The following is a 19,622-nucleotide window of genomic DNA, read 5'->3' on the forward strand; positions in this document are numbered from 1 at the left end:
GAGTAGAACAGCTTATAAGGAACTTGAGTGGGTATCAGAGCTAGCTAGTGGGTATCAGACCCATCTAACCTGGGGTGTAAAGACTGAGTGAAGCAATGTTAATGGAACTTGATCTGGAATCGAAGATTGGGGCTGAGACTCCTTAAATACCTCTTGTCACAAATCTGCATCGGGGATCTAGAATTTAAGTGGTAGGAGAAGCAAGGTATGTGGAGAGCAGAAACATTCTTTAGATATACTACTGAGAGTCTTCTAAGGAAAACATTCATTTCCATTGTTAATCAGTAATTGTGTCATTTGTTTCATTGGCACTGGTGCGGCATCACGAGATGCGGAGGATTGCTGATGCCTTAACGTCTTAACAGGAAACTGCTGCTAAAATGAACAAACTGTAGCTTTAGAGTAAATATGCTTTCTTGCAAAATAGGATGTGAAAATACATGTTAGGCATGAGGGTTCTAATGTCACAATTCTCAAGGCAAAAGCACACAATGTTTAGTTTTTGAGTGGGGTAAGAGGAAGCAACAAAAATATGAATATGATAATTTGACGTTAAAATGAGAACCTTCCTCACCTTTTTTACTTCCTATAAGATGTCATATTAACACTTTTTGGGGTGACAAAAGGCATTTATGGAACTCTTATGGAAATTGAATGATGAATTGAACAAATCGGGCTTGAAACCAGAAAAGCTCTAGGGATCTCATCAGTACCTTCTTTCTAGATCACCACCATTAATGTGATTTTACTCTAAAGATTTAATGTCTCTGCCTTGCCTTTTCAATTTTTGTATTCCAACAGGAAAGGATGATATTAGTCCTGTTCAAATCAGGTTTCTGTCTACCAGAGCAAGCAGTCCCAAGGTGGTGATGTATAGTTACAACTCTGGGCATCTACTCCTGTGTGCTGGGGGCCATTCCCCAAAGAGAAATCAAAGCTTGGTCGCCCTCCAGGAGGTATCTAGAATAGTCCACCCTTTTGTAGTTCAACCACCCCTTTCTCTTTCTCTTTTTTTCCTCTCACTTTTCTCCCCACTTACATAAAGGTAGAAATAATCCTGCTTATCCCCTCTGTTGATGCACTTTTACTAGGAGACAAAATTTAAATGCAAGCTAAGGTATTACATCAGGAGGTATAGTGCCTTAGGGCTATTGATTCTGGGTGATATGCTGCCCCTCATTTCGCTGTGATTCTTTCTTGATATTTTACAACCTAAATTTAATTCCTGCTATCTTGCCATCAGCATGGTTGGGGAAAAGGAAAAAGAACTAAAAAGAAAATGCGTTTAAAGAGAAAGATGGAGTACTCATTATATACCAATGACTAGTAAGGAAATAAATGGTGGTTACAGTCCTTAGTTTTGTATCAGTGCACAAACCCTAACCTGTTTCACTTCAGATTTCATATTTCTGTTACCTTCTGCTGGTATCTTTGCTTATCAGGGTTCTGTTCCTAACTAGCTGAGCCAGTCTTTCCTTCTCGAAAGGGTCTGAGTACCCGGTAGTTCGAACTGTATGAAATTGTGGTGGTCTTCCACTAACCTTGACACTGTGCACAGTACTACCAGAAGATACTCCAGGTGATTCCCCCGAGTTATTCTTTTGGTCTTCTCAGCCCCTAAAGGTATAGTAACAACTTTTCTTTTCCTTGATAGTTTTTCTTCTTGTCTTTCTACTGTCATAAGGAAATCAAATCAAACACTATGAATTCAGCTTCCAGTAGAATGAAAGTTATTTTTTTCTCCTGGTACAGATATTTTCTCCGTGGGTATTAAAACTTTTAGATCAGCAGATTCCAGAGTTCTTGAGACAAGAAACAAAACTGTAAGTGCGGAAAAGACACCACTATCATTGTTTTGTTCCCAGTGTATTCTGGAGGTGGGAGACATCCTGTGTTGGTTAGTGGTTCAGAATCTATTTGATATCCTTCAGGACAGCATGTGAATTTAATATTTGCCAGCAGAGGCAAATAAAGAATTGGTGTCTCTTATAATGAGGACCAGCCATCACCGTTTCTGTAACACAAAGGGCTTGGTGTAATTTGCTAAGAGGTAGCACCTATGAGAGACTCAGACAAATGGGTTCTCAACAATAGTGGCATGAAATCAGTCTTAGTGAGTCCATGCAATTGATCCCTTGCATACCTGCTTCTCCTGCCACCTGGTTGTTTTCATGAACCTACTGAGTAAGGACCAGGTTGGCAGGAGAAGGAGTCTGACTTGATCTGTGATGTGGGTCATCTTATCAACCCGATTATTAAAGAGGCTTTATGTTTTGATTTGTTTGCTTTGGCAGTGGCAGGATTCTGGTGAATTTTTTTAGGCTGTATTGCCCGGTTGTGAGAGATTCAAATAGCTATTCCCTAAATCTCACTCTCATTTATCCTCTGCTCTTTCATGGCACAGAAAAAAATAAGAATGTTGGCTCTCTGGTCACTCCAAGAAGTATCTACTACAGAAGTAGTAATACATTCTGTAAGTTCCCAAAACTTAAGCAAGATTTTAAGCCTCATTCAATGACTCTTAAAATTTTTATTTTTGTCTTACTTGATGTAGCTCTTTTCCCTTTTTTGATTTCATGTTTTATAGTTCCTCAACTATGTAAACTCCATTTAAAATTTTTTTAGATTTTGGTTTATTGAATTTTAAAATGCTATATATGCTGTTTGTGAAGGCATCTATGTGTATATATATGTGCACACATATACACACATACATATATGCACATATATACTCAGCATAGAAAATATCTGAAAAGGTGCATAGCAGACTGTGAACAGTACACTGCGTAGAAAGATACAAATACATAGATCCTCAACATCACTAGTCATCAGGGAAATGCAAATTAAAGCCATAGAGTGATGCTACTATACACCCACTAGAATGGCTAAAGATGAAGTCCAACAATGTTAAATTTGGTGAGGATGTGGAACAGCTAGGCATCTCCTTTCATCATATGTTGCTGGTGAAAGGTGTAGACACTTCAGCAAACAGTGGTTAGTTTCTTCTAAAAGTTAACATATTTCTTATGAACTATAAATTTTATTCCTAGGTATATATACCCAAGAGAAGCGAAAGCATGTGTCCATAGAAAGACTGATGTTCCTAGCAGCATTATTCAACATTTGCTTTTCATGAATAATTAATGATATCGAGCATTCATGCGCTTCGCTTGATATCTGTATCTTCTTTTTTAAATTGTTTTGCTCTTTTCAAAATGAGATTGCTTATTTTATTATTGAGTTATGAGAGTTCTTTATATGTTTTGGATATTCCAGTCTTTTATTTAGTGTGTATTTTACAAATACTTTCTCCCAGTTTGTGGCTTCTTTTCATTTTTAAAGAGCAGAAAATAATTTTGATGAAATCCAGTTTGTCAGTTTTTGTCTTTTATGGCTTGTGCTATATATCTCATCAGAGAATTCTTTGCCTAATCCAAAGTTGCAATGATTTTGCACTGTTTTCTTCTAGAAGTTTTATAATTTTAGGTTTTACATTTAAGCTTGTGGTCCATGTTGAGTTAAATTTTGTATATGACGTGGTATATGGGTTGGTTGAAATTCTTTTGTTTGCATGTGGATATTCAATTGTCCTGATACCATTTGGTGAAAATTTTTCCTTTCTCCATTGAGTTACTCGACATCTTTGTCAAAAATCATTTGACCATGTTGATTTAAATCACTGATTTATTGTAGTTTTATAAAAAGTCGGGAAGTCAGGTAGTATGAGCCTCCAGCTTTGTTCTATTTCAAAATTGTTTTGGCTTTTCCATGTAAATTTTAATATCATCCTATCAGTTTCCAAAACAAAGTCTACTAGAAGTTTGATTGATACTGCATTGAATCTGTAGATAAATTTGGAGGCACGTGACATAGATCTCAACTATGTTGAGTCTCTCAATTTGTGTATGTGATGTATCTCCCCATACTCAGATTATCTTTGATTTTATCTCATAGATGTTTTTGAAGTTTTCAGAATATATATCTTGCACATAGTTTCTTAAATTTATCCCAAAGCATTTTCATGGTTTTTTTTGGATGCTATTATAAACAGCATTTTATATTTATATACATATATATGTGTTCGTATATATACATGTTTATAGATATATTTTATATATATGTTTATATATGTAATTTCCAGTCATTTTATTGTTGATGTGTAGAAACACGATTGATTTTTGTGTATTGAACTTTGTACACTATAACCTTACTAAATTCCTTTATAAAAACTAGTAGGGTTTTTTGTAGATTCTTTAGGGTTTTCTATATAGGCAATCATGTCCCTGAAATAAAGACATTCTTATTTCTTTTATTGTAATGTATGCCTTTTATTTGTTTTCATATCTTATTGCACTGGCTAAGACTTCCAATATAATGTTAAAGATAGAAAATATTCGGTCTTGTCTATAGGCATGCCACTCTGAACAAGCCCGATCCCGTCTGATCTCAGAAGCTAAGCAGGATTGGGCCCGGTTAGTACTTGGAGGGGAGGCCACTTATGAAGACCAGAAGCTGTAGGCATAGAAAATAAATATAAGGGATTGTAAACTGACAAGGTCCTTGGAATCTGTGAGATCAACCAAAGGTTGCCTCCCCTAACAATAACAACAAAAAAAATCGGGTCTTTTGCCATTAAAAATGATGTCAGCTGCATTTATTTAAAAGATGACATTTATCAGATTAGGTTTTATTCTATTCTGAGTTTACTAAGAGTTTTTTAAATCATGAATAGGTGTTGAATTTTGTCAAATGCTTTTTCTTATCTATTGATTATCATACAATTTTTCTTTTTTATTCTGTCGACATGATCAGTTTTTTTAATGTTAAACTAGCCTTGTATTTCCAAGATAAACTACACTCGATCATGATGTAATATCTCTTTTATATATTGCAAATTTGGCTTGCTAATATTTTGTTTAAAATTTTTGTATTTGTGTCCACAAAGGATATTGGGTTTCTTGTCTTGTAATGTCTTTGTCTGGTTTCGATGATGCTAGTCTAGTGTTAAATGCTTTGGAAAGAGCTTCCTCCAATCTGGATTGAGCTGGTTTGTATAAACAAGCAGATATAGACTGCTACCTATTGTGTAAAAAAGGGAGGGGAGAAATCAAACAAGTATCTGATTAACTTTACAAAAAAGGAGCTGGGTGGGACTTAATGAAACCAAAAGTTTATGAATGGGAGGGAATAGAACTTCTCAAAGTACACTTTTTCATACAGTTTTGACTTTTCAAAGCATGTTATCGTCCATATTCAGAATAAGGATGGGAATGGAGAAAATCCTAATCCATTGAAACAATGAACCAGATTATATTTAAATTAGTACTATACCTACAGTGAAGGGGAAGGAAGAATGAACCTAAGTAATTTATTGACACAGTTTTTGACTATTTACCCTCATCTGGAGGTAAGAGGGAGGGGTTGCAAACAAATCCTGAACTCTTTGTAGTAGTTTATTTTTTTGTAGTGATGTGGACAGAGCAACTCTGGGTCATTTGTGTATTAGGAATTGAATAAATACTTTGAAGTTGTTAGAGCCAGCGCTTGTGGAAGGAGAGACATGCAAATATGGAATGGGGGAAGGCAAAAATGAATCCTGTGGGTACGGATTGTAATAGAAGGTATCAGTGTGAATATATTTTTTTTGAAATTAGTTTGTATATGTATGTGTACATGTGTATATGCACACATGTATGTGTATGAACATAAATGTATGTTCTATCAAACAAAGAGCAGCGAACACACCTAACTCCAAATTCTGGTCTCTAATGCTGTTCCCCAACACAAAAGAACTGGAGTTCCTCCAAGAGATTGCTGATTACAGGTCCAGGTGGGATACACATGAGGTGAACTTTTTTTTTTTTTTAATGATATAAAATAAGAAAAAATTTTTTATTTGTTTTAAATGCCTATGGCACCTGATATTCCAAGGTGGTCTCCCATCTGACTACTAACCAGACCTGACTCTGCTTAACTTCTGAGGTCAGATGAGATCGGGCACGTTCAACGTGGCATGGCCATAGACTTTTTTTTTTTTTTTTTTTAAAGTAAGGGCATGGCACAAGAAGCCTGTTGGGGTCCCTACTGGTCAAATCTGATATGGTGATTTGATTATTTAATAAGTATAATAATGAATTCTGAACCATTAAAAATAGGAATTCATTATTTATAATGATAATAACCTAATAAATAAATAAATAGAGGAAGGAGGTCTCTTGCTTATAATAGAATAGTGAGCTCGAGTTGGAAAATCATCATTTTGTAGCCATATAGTAATGATTAGACAGTAAAAATCATGACAAAATTGAGGAAAGATATTGATGAGGAACCGTATATTTCCTTGGTTTTAAGGTGTCTCCTCACACGCTGCATATTATTTGCAAGGTATAAAAGAGGAATTACATTTTGGTGAAATCCAGCAACAACATGGGGCAGGTAGATACGACGTGACTCCAGATATGACACCTTGAGGTGACACATCATCATCTATGTAGTATTGTGGCCAAGACTGTATAACCTGCATCTAACTATGAAGAAACAGCAGACGAATCTTAAGATGAGGAAAGTTCTAATTAATAAAAAGGGGAGGGAACCGTGTTCTTCAAAATCAGCCAATGTCATAAATGACAAAAGTTGTGGAAGTGTTCCAAATTAAAGAAGGCTTAAGAGACCTGTTCCTAGACTGGATCCTGTACTGTATGGGGAAAAATACTATCTAGGCTATTTTTGGATCACTTGAAAGAAAATTGGAATGCGATGGTTGGATAAATTAAAATATTTAACAGTATTCAAATTACCAAAAATAAGTCTGCTAAGGTTACATAAGAGAAATCTCTGTTCTTAGGAATTGAACATTAAAGCAAAAGAACAAAGGGCCATGCTATATATAATTTATCTTCGACTGGTTTAGAAGAAAAAGTATGTGGAAAGAAAGTGCGAGAGAGCACATGAACACATAATAGAACAAAGGGGGTAACATTAACAGTTGGTGACTTTGGGTATAAGGGTGATTTTTGTATTCTTATATTTGCAACCCAAATATGTACTTGTATCTTTCCAAACAAAATAAAGTATTAACAAATAACTGCCCTTTATTTTTAGACTTTCCTTATTTATAAAGAACTTGGTTCTTTGTCTGGAACCAGTTTGGAATGAACATTTTTATAATATTTTCCTGTGTGTTGGTGTTGTGGCTCTGTAAAGCAGTCATTGTTGAAAGTGACAGTAGTTAGCAGAAAATAAATGAGTCACCCTGTGGTTGACCAGAATCTAAAACCTAATTTGAGGAGGTAGGATTAACTATTTATTATATTGATTTATTTATATATTTAAGCTATAACATCTACTGAAGTCTTAGGGGTTATTATTGTTACCATTTATCTGTTGAAGAACTATTGGAATGATTATTTTACTAAGAATCTAGCTGTTGTCCCCAAACTATTTAGATTATCTTGTTTTGTAAACTCAGAAAAATTGTCATTTTTAACCTCAAGAGAGTAAGTATTCGTTCATTCAAAAATATTTATCGAATGATTACTACGTACCAGACCTCTTTCTAGACATTGAAGATGTAGCACCAAACCAAACAATTTTTTTTTTTTTTTTTTTTTTTGTGGGAGGACACAGACAAACAGGAATAGAAGTGAAATAAATGAGTATTAAGAACATTGGAGAAAAATCAGAGAAGTGTGTTAGGATGCTGGGAGCAGAATCGTTACCATTTTAAGTAGAGTGGATAGGAAAAACTTAGCCTTGGAGACATTTGACAAAGATCTGAAGATAGCGAAAGAGTAAGACATGCAGAGATAATCATCCCTTGGAAAAGCACCTAGGCAAAGAGAACAGCAAGTATAAAGGCTCTGAGGCAGGAATATGCCTAGCCTGTATAAGGAACAGCAAAGGGTCAAAAGGAAATGAAGTGAGAAGTAATGGGGGCCAAATTATGTGGGTTCTTCTGTGTTATTTTAAAAATTTTGGCATTTACTCTGAGATGAAGAGCCATTAGGAGATTTGGGGCACAGATGTTACAATATATGATTTATGTAAGATTATCAGGATCGCTAGCTGCTTTGATGAGAAAGAACTGAAATAGGACAAGGGTAGAAGTTGGGAGGCCAGTTGCTAAACTATGAGGAAAAATCCAAGTGAGAGATGATAGTTACTATTCTGGTCAAAGTCTCGATGTAGGTGATGAGAAGTGGTCGGATTCTGGATCTATTTCATAGACAGAGCCAATAATATTTGCCGGTGGGTTAGAGAAGAGGGTAAATGCTTGGATTTTAGTGATCAATGAGGAGAAACAAAAGAGGCTGAGAAGGAATGGTCAGTGAAATAGGACAAAACCAGGAGTCTTTGTTCTAGATGCCAGGTAAAGAATGTGTATCAGAGCTTGATGCCAAATGCTGCAGGTAGGTCAAGAAAGGTGAGAACTGACTGCCCCTTGGATTTAACAATATGTAGATAGTTGGTGACCTCCAAGTTTCAGTGGTATGGTAGGGAGTAAAAGTCTGCTTGGAGTATGTTCAGTGTGAATTGAATACTTGGAGACAGAGTATACAACACTTCTGTGACCTATGCTGAAAAGGGAATCAAAGAAATTGGCCATAGCCTGGACAGGGTGTGTGAGTTGAAAAGGTTGTTGCTGTTTTCTAATGGTGGGAAATTCATATTCTCTCTCTTTCTCTCCCTCTCTCTCTCTCTCTCTCTCTCTCTCTCTCTCTCTCTCTCTCTCTCTCTCTCTCTCATTCTCTTTCTATCTCTCTTTCTATCTCTCTTTCTTTCAAATGGTTTTGCTTTACCGGAAGGAGGAGGAAATTCGAAAATTGGTTACATAAGAGAGAGAAGTGGGACTTACTTGAGCATTGTCCTTAAATCCTAGGGCCATAATGTCTACTATCAAAATAGAGGCATTAGTTATACTTGATGTGGTCCCAGAAAGTTCAAGCTGAGTAGTAGATAAGTGGAAATTATGGTTCTGGAAGTTCTCTTCTGATTGCTTTTGTAGGAATCAAAGCCAGAATATAGTGATTCAGATTTTATGTGGCTTTTGATTTTTTTCTTGTATGATGTTGTTGATTAGGTGGTCTGCTAGGATAGGAGGGTGTTAGCCCTGCTTGTTAATTTTCCCTCAGACATTTAGCTTCTTGTTACTTTTTAGTCTATCTAGTTGTGTACATTTGGAAAGAGATTCCTAACTAAAACTCTTTGGGGGCTACCTAGAAAAGTTTTTTCCTCATCTTCAACCCAAAAAGTATGATTTAAAGATACTTAGAATTTACTGAGCACAATTTTCATGTTAGGTATAAAATCACCAACTTAAAGACATAGTTAGGCCAGAAAGGTACAGCTGACTGTCTAGCCAAGTCTGAAATCCAGGTCTCTGTGGTGTTCTAATTTATATAATTTTGAAATTTTGTTTTTGTACTTATTTGTATATACATTCAAACTCACCCCTTTGACACTAAAACTTATTCTAATTTGGAGGCAACCAAAATATACAATTAAAAAAATGTAAAATGATCGAAATGAGAACTGTCTAAATTATGATTTAAATTGTGATTTATTTAAAACTGATACCTGAAATTATATTATATTGCAGTTACAATACATTGAAATCATATCGAAGCATTTGCCCTTGACTGAATTATATTAAAAGATTCTAAAACAGGACCAATTATATAATATTTTAGATTCCTGCTACTTTAAGACATCTGTAGATTGCATTAATTTGCAAAAATGGGTTGAAAAAACTTCATTACTCTATGTTGCTGTTTTCAGTTCTGACTAGCCTCCTGCTGTTTCTGCTTCTGCTTTATCTGAACACTTGCCTCTACCTGGTAATTCAAAGTGGATAAAACCACATAATCAGCACCTAAAATACATATAACTTTATGAAACAATAAATGAAGGCCAAACAACTGAGGAGGAATTGAGCAAAAGATATGAATAGGATTTTCGTAAAAGAGGAAACATGAGTTAGTAAACTAGAAGAAATGCTCAGTATCGTTAATTAAAAGGAAAATACAAATTAAGACCACAATTAGATGCCGTTTTACATCCCCAAATTAAGAAGTTGGCATTACTAAATATTGGAGAGGATGTGGATCAATACGGGCTACCTTTTGCCGATGGGTTTATAAATTACTGAAGGTACTTTGGGGAAAATAAAAATTGGCATCCTCATGGAAAATTGAACATACGTTTATTCCTCAACTTGTAGGTACATACTTAAGAGAAACTTTGGTACATGTGGAGCAGGAGATGTATGTGAGAATTTCCTTAATGGTAATGTTCAGACTAGCAAAAACAAAACAAAACAAAAATGGGGGAAACAAGATACTATTGTAAAGAGAATGAATATATGGTACACTTACACAATGTAGGATTATTCTGCAGTGAAAACGAATGAACTGCAACTACATGCAACAATATGGGTGAATCTTGAAAACATAATATTGCATGGAAAAATCAAACCCTACAAGACAGAAGGTGTTTAATACTACTTTTACAGAATTCAGAAACAAAATGAAACACTATGTGGTTAAGGGATACATGCATATGTGATGTACTTTTTAAAGAGCAAAGGGATTATATACATGCAATATAGGATAGCAGTTAAATGGTACAGAAGGATGAGAGAGATGGGGTATAGGATAGGGAGGAGCAAATGAGTAGAACATTACCAGTAACCTAACCTATATTTAGGTTCTTGAGTTGTGTGACAGGTACCTGGATGTTTATTCTGTTATTTTGCTTTGCATTCAAAACAAACAACTGTGTATGTAGCAATTAATATATTAAAAAATAACAAAGACATATTCCGAGGTCAAAATTTAGGAGACATTTCAATACATCTGCCTACTCATTGCCTCTTGAATTCCTAACGCCACTCAGTATTTCATTAGAGGTATCTTGTTTTAAAGTTTTCTGATTAAGCCCGTGTCTGCCATCTGACCACTTGTTGGATGAATAACTGAATGATTTGGAAAAATGATTCAAGATTTTTCTTAGAAACCACATAAAGGGTAGATGTAAAAAAATACTTTTCCTTCCGGTTCTAGTTGGGTTCTTATAAGTGAGATAGAAAAACTAGGTTATAGTTGCATAGGTTTTTGAATAATTCACTATATTTGAAGACAGTATTACTGATTATGTTTAAACTATTATAATAATAGATCGAAAAAATTAACAAATATATAACAAAAACAAAAAAGCATAGTGTTGCTAAAAGATGAAGCTATTTTTAGGTATGTTTTAGAGTTAGAAGTTCCATTAGAATTAGTCCAAGCTCTTCAATTTTGAATGAAGGAGCTTTGGGACCAAAGAATTGATTAAAACTGTAGAACTTGTTGAGAGCAGAGTTAAGAAAGACTAGAACCTAGACATCGTGATTCATATACTAGTGTTAAAATATTAAATGGTAAATAAAAGGAACATTTAAACATCCTATATAAGGCATGTTAAATAACTCAAGGTCAATTTATAAATATTCAATGAGTAAGCAATGTTTAATCTAGAACAAATCAGTTCAGCTCTATACCACATTTATCTTCAGATGCTTGACAAATATACCTAGAGAAATAATATGATTTTTTTTTTCTTATTTTGCTCATATTTGGTTCAAAAGGGAGTGATATATCCTTTTCAAAAGAATAGTGGACTGGAAGTAGGAAGAAATAGCTTTCAAACCTGGCTCTGCCACTAAATAACTGTGTTGTCATTGATTCTTTGCATAACTTTTCTAGGTCTCAGTTTCCTAACTAGTAGAATGAAGAAATTGAACCAGATGGTCTAAAGAGGGCAGCTTTAAATGACTATATTCTAAATGGATTTTTAAATAGCAAATTTTATCTATTTCAAAGTGTTTCATGTGTTCTACTATTAAACCATTGGTGACAAATAAGATAAAGAATCAGTAGAAAATGAATGACTCATGATGCTAAAACGTTCTCAGAATAAACTGTTTTTTTTTTCTTTCTTTCATCACAGATATAATACTTCTCCACATCTGCTTCAGGAAGAAAGTGCCTGCCATTCCTATTGTTTCTACGCAGGTTCATGCCAGCCCAGAACAGAGAATCAGGTCAGTTTTAGGACTGTTTTGTCTATTGAACAAGGAGCCCAGATCAGAATCATGATAGTCTTTGTTGCACGGTTGCACTGTAGCAAGACAACTGAGCTATGACTCAGAAGAGCTGGGTTTCAATCTGTCTTTACTGCTGAGGGCTGGGTAAACTTGGGCAAGCCTCCTTTCCTGCATGGCTTTTAGTTTTCTGCACCAAAAAGAATAAATTATCTTCGTTTTCAATTCTGGCTTTAAAGCATTATTACTTTTATTGTAGGTGCCTACATAGAATAAAATTGTTTTTTTAAAAAATAAATTTATTTATTTAAATTAGTTTCAAGTATACAGTACATTGGTTAGACAACTATAATGTTCATAAAATGATCTCCCCAATTGCTCCCTCACTCCTCTAGCCCTCCACTTAGCCATCATATTAATGCAAATGGCATTCGCTCTGCCATGCTCCTGTGCCCAACTACCAACTACTAATTTGTACTTTTTTGACCCTTCACCCCATTCTCCCAACCTCCCTCCCCTCTGTCTGTCACCAAATTGTTCACTATATTTCTGAATCTGTTTTTGGTTAGTTTGTTCTTTTTGTTCCTTAGATTCTGCATGTAAGTGAAATCATATGATATTTATCTTCCTCTGACTTATTTCACTCAGCATAATAACCTCTCGGTCCATCCATGTCATTGCAAATGGTAGGATTTCATTTTTTTAATGGCTGAATAATATTCCATTGTATATACAAACCATAACTTTTTATCCAATCATCTGTCGATGGGCATCTAGGATGCTTGGCTATTGTAAATTGTGCTGCTGTGAATATTGGAGTGCATAGATCTTTACGAATTATTGTTTTGGTTTTATTTAGATAAATGCCCAGAAGTGCAATTACTGTGAAAGGTATATACATTTTTAATTTTTTTGTGGAACCTCCATACTGTTTTCATAGTGGCTGTACCAATTTACAATCCCACCAATAATGTTTGAGGGTTCCCTTTTCTCTGCATCTTCACCAATACTTAACTGTTTTTTGATTTATTGATGAAAGTCATTCTGACAGGTGTGAGATGATATCTAATTGTGGTTTTAATTTGTATTTCTCTGATGATTAGTGACCGTGAGCATCTTTTCATATGTCTCTTAGCCAGCTGTATTTCCTCTTTGGAGAAGTGTCTGTTCAGATCTTCTGCCCATTTTTTAATTGGATCGTTTGTTTTTTTGTGTTGACTTGAATAAGTTCTTTATAAATTTTGAATATTCTTATCAGATGCATCATTAGTGAATATCTTCTCTTTTTGTTTTATGAATAGTTTCCTATGCTGTACAAAAACTTTTTAGTTTGATGTAGTCCCATTTATTTTTTCTTTTGTTTCCCTTGCCTGAGGAGATATATCTGAAAAGTAATTCTTGTTAATAATATCAGAGAGTTTACTGCCTATGTTTTCTTCTAAAAGTTTTATGGTTTCGGGTCTTACATTTAAATCTTTAATCCATTTTGAGTCTATTTTTGTATATAGCGTAAGAAGATGTTCCAACTTTTTTTTTTTTTTTTTTTTTGGCATGAATCTGTCCAATTTTCCCAACACCATTTATTGAAGAGATTGTCTTCACACCATTCTATATTCTTACCTCCTTCGTCATATATTAAGTGAGCATATAGACGCGGCTTTATTTCTGGACTATATTCTGTTTCATTAATCAGTGTATCTGTTTTTATGCCAGTACATTGCTAAAATTATATTTTTAAAGCATCATTTCCTTTTTAATTTTCTTGGAAAAACCTAGTTGTAAGCACAGGTTTGGAACCCTTTATTGTGTTGTAGTTACTTCGAGTGGCTAGTTTGAATGATAAACTACGTTGTGAGGCACTTGAGAGTACTCTCACTACCTAGTTGCGTTAGTTTTAATATTTTACTTTGCCTTATTGTCACTGATAAGCTTATTTTTTATAAGAGGTAATTAGTCCTTCAATAACATTCTTCTGGTTTAGAGAAGATTTTTTTTGACTCTTAGTTCTCTGTCGATTACAAGTAACTCAGTTCAAATTAACTTAAGCAAAAAGAGGAAGCTGATGGTCTTTTGGGTGTGTCTCAGGGAACACTAAGGATCCGGGGGCAGAAATGCAGCTGTGCTGTCTGAGGAGAATCCAGGAACCAAATTTAGTCAGGCTTTCATCAAGCTGTCATTGGAGGGCTGCTCCTGTGCATCTGTCGCACTCTTTAGGAACTGCTTTCTTCACATTTCCACCTTTTGTCAGGGGAAGCCTGGTTGCCACTACCTCCTAAGCTTTATTATAGCTTATAATCCAGATTCCCAAAGAAAGGCTAACTCTTCAGTGTCCATTCCGAAATTTCCCAGAACAGATGTTGAGTCTTCAGTTAGGTGCCTGTGAACAAGTTGTGATGAAGGGCACGGTTCATTTAAAATGTGCCATGGTTGTCTTGCCACGTGCTTCAAATCCTGTTCTCTGTAGAGGGCCTAACTTATTCCTACTAAAATGTAGACAACTAATACTTTAGTATTAGTATTACTTTTTTCAGGTAATAGGCTTATTTTAATTTGGATCAATCATTCAGCTAAAGCTGTGTTTCCCAAACCATGTAGAAGTGAAATCTTGTGTTCCAGTATATAAAAATGATTACCATGGATGCAGGAATAAGCATTAGGAATTGAGAGGCAAGGTTTAATTGCAATTGGTATGGGCTGACTCTATGCATTGTTCTGTCATTTTATATAAAGGACTTGAGCATCCTTGGATTTTGGTATCCGTGGGGGCTTCTAGAACCAATCTCCTGTAGATACTGAACTCTATTTTAAAAATGGGGTTGATGATAATAGTACTTAAAAAGTGGAACTAATGATGATGGTACCTCATAGGGTTCTTATGGAATTAATATATGTTAAGTGTTCAAAACAGCTCTTGGCACGTCACCCGCGTGCCCACAAATTTTTGAAATGAGTCACGTTATATGATTGTGAGACTCTCACCTAACTAAAACAACAACAAAAAACAAAAAATAAACCTATGTTCTAAGATTTTCTGACATAGACTAAGGTCTCTTTTTCCCGGAATAAAGACTTGGAAGCTTTGGTCATCCATTTAAGTTCTGCATTGAAGTTATTTTGGTACTACCAATAAATTTATTTTGAATTAAGTGTATGTATTAATCCTCTGTTGCTGCATTGATTAATTTGTTAGGTCTACCATAACAAATTACCATAGACTGGGGGGCTTACACAACAGACATTTATTGACTCACAGTCTGGAGGCTGGAAGTCTGGAATTTGGGTGTCAGCAGAATTGGCTCCTTCTGAGATCTGTGAGGGAAGGATCTGTTTTAGGCCTCTCTCGTTGGTCTGTAGATGGCCATCTTTTCTCTGTGTGCATTCAGATAGTCTTTCCTCTATGTGTGCCTGTTTTTATGTCTCAATGTCCCCCTTTTATAAAGACATCAGTCATATTGGATTAGGGCCCACCCTAAGGACCTCATTTTAACTTGATGAGTTTTCCTTCTCCAAATAAGGTCACATTCTGTGTGTGATTAGGACTTTAGCATCTGAATTTTGAGGGGGATACAATTCAACCCGAAGGACTATATAACAAATTACCTCAAAACTTAAGCGGCTTAAAACAACAGTAGTTATCTCTTGTTGATCAGGAATCTGAGTGTAGCTCTGCAGGGTGCTCTGGCTCAGGATGTCATTCAGCATTCAGCCTGTCTGCCAGGGCTGCGGTCTCATCTGAAGGTCCTGGGGCAGACCTGCCTCCAGGTCCCTCACACAGGTGTTGGCAGCATTTAGTTCCTTCTCAGTTGTTGGGCTGAACGCCCTAGTTCTTTGTGTTGGCTGTTGGCCAGCAGCCTACTATAGTTCCTTGTGTGAACCTTTTGTTTTTATACTGTAATCTCAGAAGTGGCATCCCATCACTTTTCTGTTCATTAGGAGTGGGTCATTTGGTCCAGCCCACCCTCGAGAGAGGATTACACAAGGGTGTATATACCCAGAGTTGAGGTCCTTGGGCGCCATCTTTGAAGCTCCCTACCATAGTGCATAGGAAAGAAGAAAAGATGCTAAGTGGACAAATGCATAAATTATATCATTCAGAAAGCTTATTCTCAGACTTTGAACAGAAGTTTATCACTTTTGTGTCATATAGCTTTGTAAACAGAAAATACCCCTCACCTTTTATCAAAAAAGGAGAAGTATAACTTTCATTTCCTTCTTTTTTTCTTTAGGCAAAGGGGGGTTTATTTTGATTCCTTTTGTTAATAACTCAGTTATTTTTTGGTCCTATGTAGAATTTTTAGAGTGGTACCCAACTTTGCATTTTGCTGAGTTATTAAACTATTTCTCATGAAATATCCAAAGGCCTAACCTCATCGGCCTAAAAAAAAAAAAAATTAAGAATAAGAAATCACAGTTATTAAGATTAATTTTATCAACTTTTCTGTAGTCACCTTTTACAACCAAGTTACTATAAAGTGTTAGAAATTATCAGACATTTGAGAATACTTCATACACACCAATTGGCTAAGGGAAATGACAAATTACAGTGACTTTTACAGAATGAAGTGACATATCATATATGCTGTATCTGCCAGTTAGTAGTTTTCAGTATTTACATTGATGGAGACATACTTGCAAAATATTATTATGGGCTCCATTTCATAATCTTGTTTTGAAAGCAGTTCAGTTGTGTTTCTGAAAGTGAAAATTGACCTAGCTGGCATTATCTATATGAATTAATTAAGGTAGGTAGGTAGGGGTGTGTGTGTGTGTGTGTGTGTGTGTATGTGAGAGTAAATTTAGTCTAAGAAAATCTCAATTCAAGGGAGAAAAGATTGTTTAAAACAACTTCATTAGAATAGATTGTATACTTCTAAAGCATCTGATTACATGACTGAATTGTGTAAGTGGTTGTTTAATTATGTAGTTGACCCTTGAACAACATGGATTTGAACTTCTTGGACCACTTATACGTGGATTCTTTTCAATAGATATGCAGTCAGTCATCTCTATCCTCTGTATCCTCGGGTTTCGTATCCATAGATTCAACCAGTGGATTGATCGAAACATATTTTTGGGTCAATTGTATGGACTGACTGTATGCATTGTTCTGTGTGATTTTACATGAAGGACTTGGGTATCCTTGGAATTTGGTATCTGTGGTGGCTCCTGGAACCAGTCCCCAAAGGATACTGAGGGGTGACTGATTTGGGGAGGAAGTTTAAAGTTATATGATGATCTTCAACATTGTGAGAGGTTGGCACCCCAGCTCCCTGTGTTATTCGAGGATCAGCTGTGATTATTTGTGAATTATTATAAACATAGATCATACATTTTAGGAGTCAGCGAACACCTCATTATTAGAAACGATGAGACTTAACTCTGACTCACTAGGTTTGGAAGTTTGTTGTTTCATACTGTATAGCAGTTCAATGAGTAGGAATTAAGTAGGATTTCTATATGATATCCCTTCTTACTAGCAGGATATAGTTTAACAGAAGCCATAGAGAATTCTGAATTTAAGACTTTCTTTTGATACACATACAGTGGACTGGGGAATCTGTCTTACATTTGAATGAAATGGTAATACCTTTTCATTGAAAAAAGACTGTCGCATTGATTTCGGTGAAGAAGAAGTTTAAATTTAGGCTCTTAGGATTATTCTACATGACCAGAGTTTTGACCTGAGAGTTTTGTTTGTATTTCACCTTTTTTAAAATGAAAACTTCTGGGAACAGATAGATTTATTACTAGATTTTGGGCTTCTGAGGAAAAATAGTGTTGTATACTTTACGGTTTAGAAAAAATGTTATCTAGAAATGAAAGTCTGTTTTGAATGTATTCTAGAACCATATATTGAAAGTTTTAAAAGTTCAAGAAAGGGAACTCAATATAAGAAGTGCAAGTATACTTACTGAAGTTTTAAGTTTGTATAATCAAGAAAAAGAATTGAAAAGTAAATAGCATTACTAATTAGAGTTAGGATTATAGAATTTAATTCAGTTGTTCTTTATTTCAAGAAATGTTACTTAAAGTTTAGGATTTAGAAATATAAATCATTTTAATCACACTTTATCTCCTATTGTGAAACTTTTTTCCTTAGATTTTTGGTTTATTGATTAGAGCCTGAGGTTTCTGTACCTGCATCATTGAGTTGATTTTTGGCTTTGAATGTCCTTCATTTGCCTCTTGTTTTGAAGACAAATTATGCATCAGTCTTTATTGACAGTATAATTTTTAAAATTTTATAAAGTACTAAAAGCAGATAATAGGAGTAAAAAACAGCAGTGTCATGTGTTTTGGTTAAGGTTTCAAACCTAGGCATATTACCTGTTTTAAATTATGATGGTGTTGCTTACAACTATTTGTCCTAGGACAATTTCTTAACTTTCTTATTTCTTTATCTGTAAAATGGGTTTACTAATAGTATGTAATAGAAGTATATAAGGGCTAAATGAGATAATGCTTGTAAAGTGCTTAACACTGTACCTGGCACATCGTAAGTAAAAGCCACATTTATGCGAGTTATCATTTGTTGTAACAAGCATTGAACTAAAGTCGATTCTACTCATGCATTTTTGAAGGTTAGAATATAAACAAAGTGATGTCCTGCTAATGATAATATATAATTCTTAGTGTTTAGTTGAATGATGATACATTTTATTAGCATAACTGACTTTATTTTTGAAAAGTAGAATAGAGTTTGCTTAAAAGGATGCAAGTTTAGAGGCATTGCTTAAGTTGTTGACTTAGAAAGGATGGGAAGAATGGAATGGAGGAAATAAATGTGTTGTTTTTACGGTAGGTCCGAAAAGATATTTTGCAGTTGCTGAACAGTTGTTGTTTTTTTTTTTTTTTTTTTAATTGGGAACACTAGGATGTCAACTTTTCAATTTTATGTTCTTTTTAAACTTTAGCTACTAGCCAGTCTCTTTTGTGTTCTGGCCTCAGGGAAAGCAGTGGGGGAAAGAATGCCTGTTTCTTTCATTGTCTTGTAAAGGACATGTCACATTGGTCTTATGTTACTCATGGTAGGATTACCCCTTGCACCCTAGTTTTATGAAGACCTCTGTTAAAAAGCATCTTAAACTATATTTTGTTGTAAGGTGATTGTGGCTGCTTAGTAGCATTCTAAGAAAGCTTGACGTTTCTTTTTTAGAAAAAAGATCTATGACTAACTTGAGGGAAATACGGAATTTAGGAGGAAGTCTGCTCATATACACTTGGCTCCTAATGTGGTCAGACATCTGCTTTACCTTTGCTGGAGTGCATGTGCATTTTTTTCATGTGTGTGTGCTTTATATGAATGAAAAGGAAGAAGAATACTGCTTTTCTTAAGGGCTCGTCATTTTAAAGTGTTATACAGCATAAATGATATGTGAAGAGTGTGCGGGGGGGGGAGGAATCTGAATTATAAACTCTCAATCTGTTTTATTATCTTCATGGTGTATAGTGGCAGAGGGACCTCAAAAAGCCTAGAGAATCATATTTTGAAAGTAAAGATTCCGTATTTGAGTGAGGACTGTCGTGTATATGTCTATAT

At 35.1% G+C, this 19,622-nt stretch overlaps 1 protein-coding gene and 2 pseudogenes across 10 annotated transcripts in view; 2 read left to right on the plus strand and 1 right to left on the minus strand.

The window, feature by feature from the left end:
• Positions 1-19,622, plus strand: part of WDFY3 (WD repeat and FYVE domain containing 3) — a 223,490-nt gene that overhangs the window by 10,704 nt on the left and 193,164 nt on the right. For all 10 annotated transcript variants that reach the window (XM_036227766.1, XM_036227765.1, XM_036227769.1 and 7 more), the window contains exon 2: positions 11,989-12,082. The gene's annotated coding sequence lies outside the window, so the exon portion shown is untranslated. The remainder of the gene's footprint in view (positions 1-11,988; positions 12,083-19,622) is intronic.
• On the plus strand, positions 4,403-4,521 carry LOC118608739 (annotated as a pseudogene).
• Positions 5,907-6,025, minus strand: LOC118609020 (annotated as a pseudogene).

This window comes from Rousettus aegyptiacus, unplaced genomic scaffold, assembly GCF_014176215.1.
Source record: "Rousettus aegyptiacus isolate mRouAeg1 unplaced genomic scaffold, mRouAeg1.p scaffold_m13_p_10, whole genome shotgun sequence".
Taxonomy (NCBI): Eukaryota; Metazoa; Chordata; class Mammalia; order Chiroptera; family Pteropodidae; genus Rousettus; species Rousettus aegyptiacus.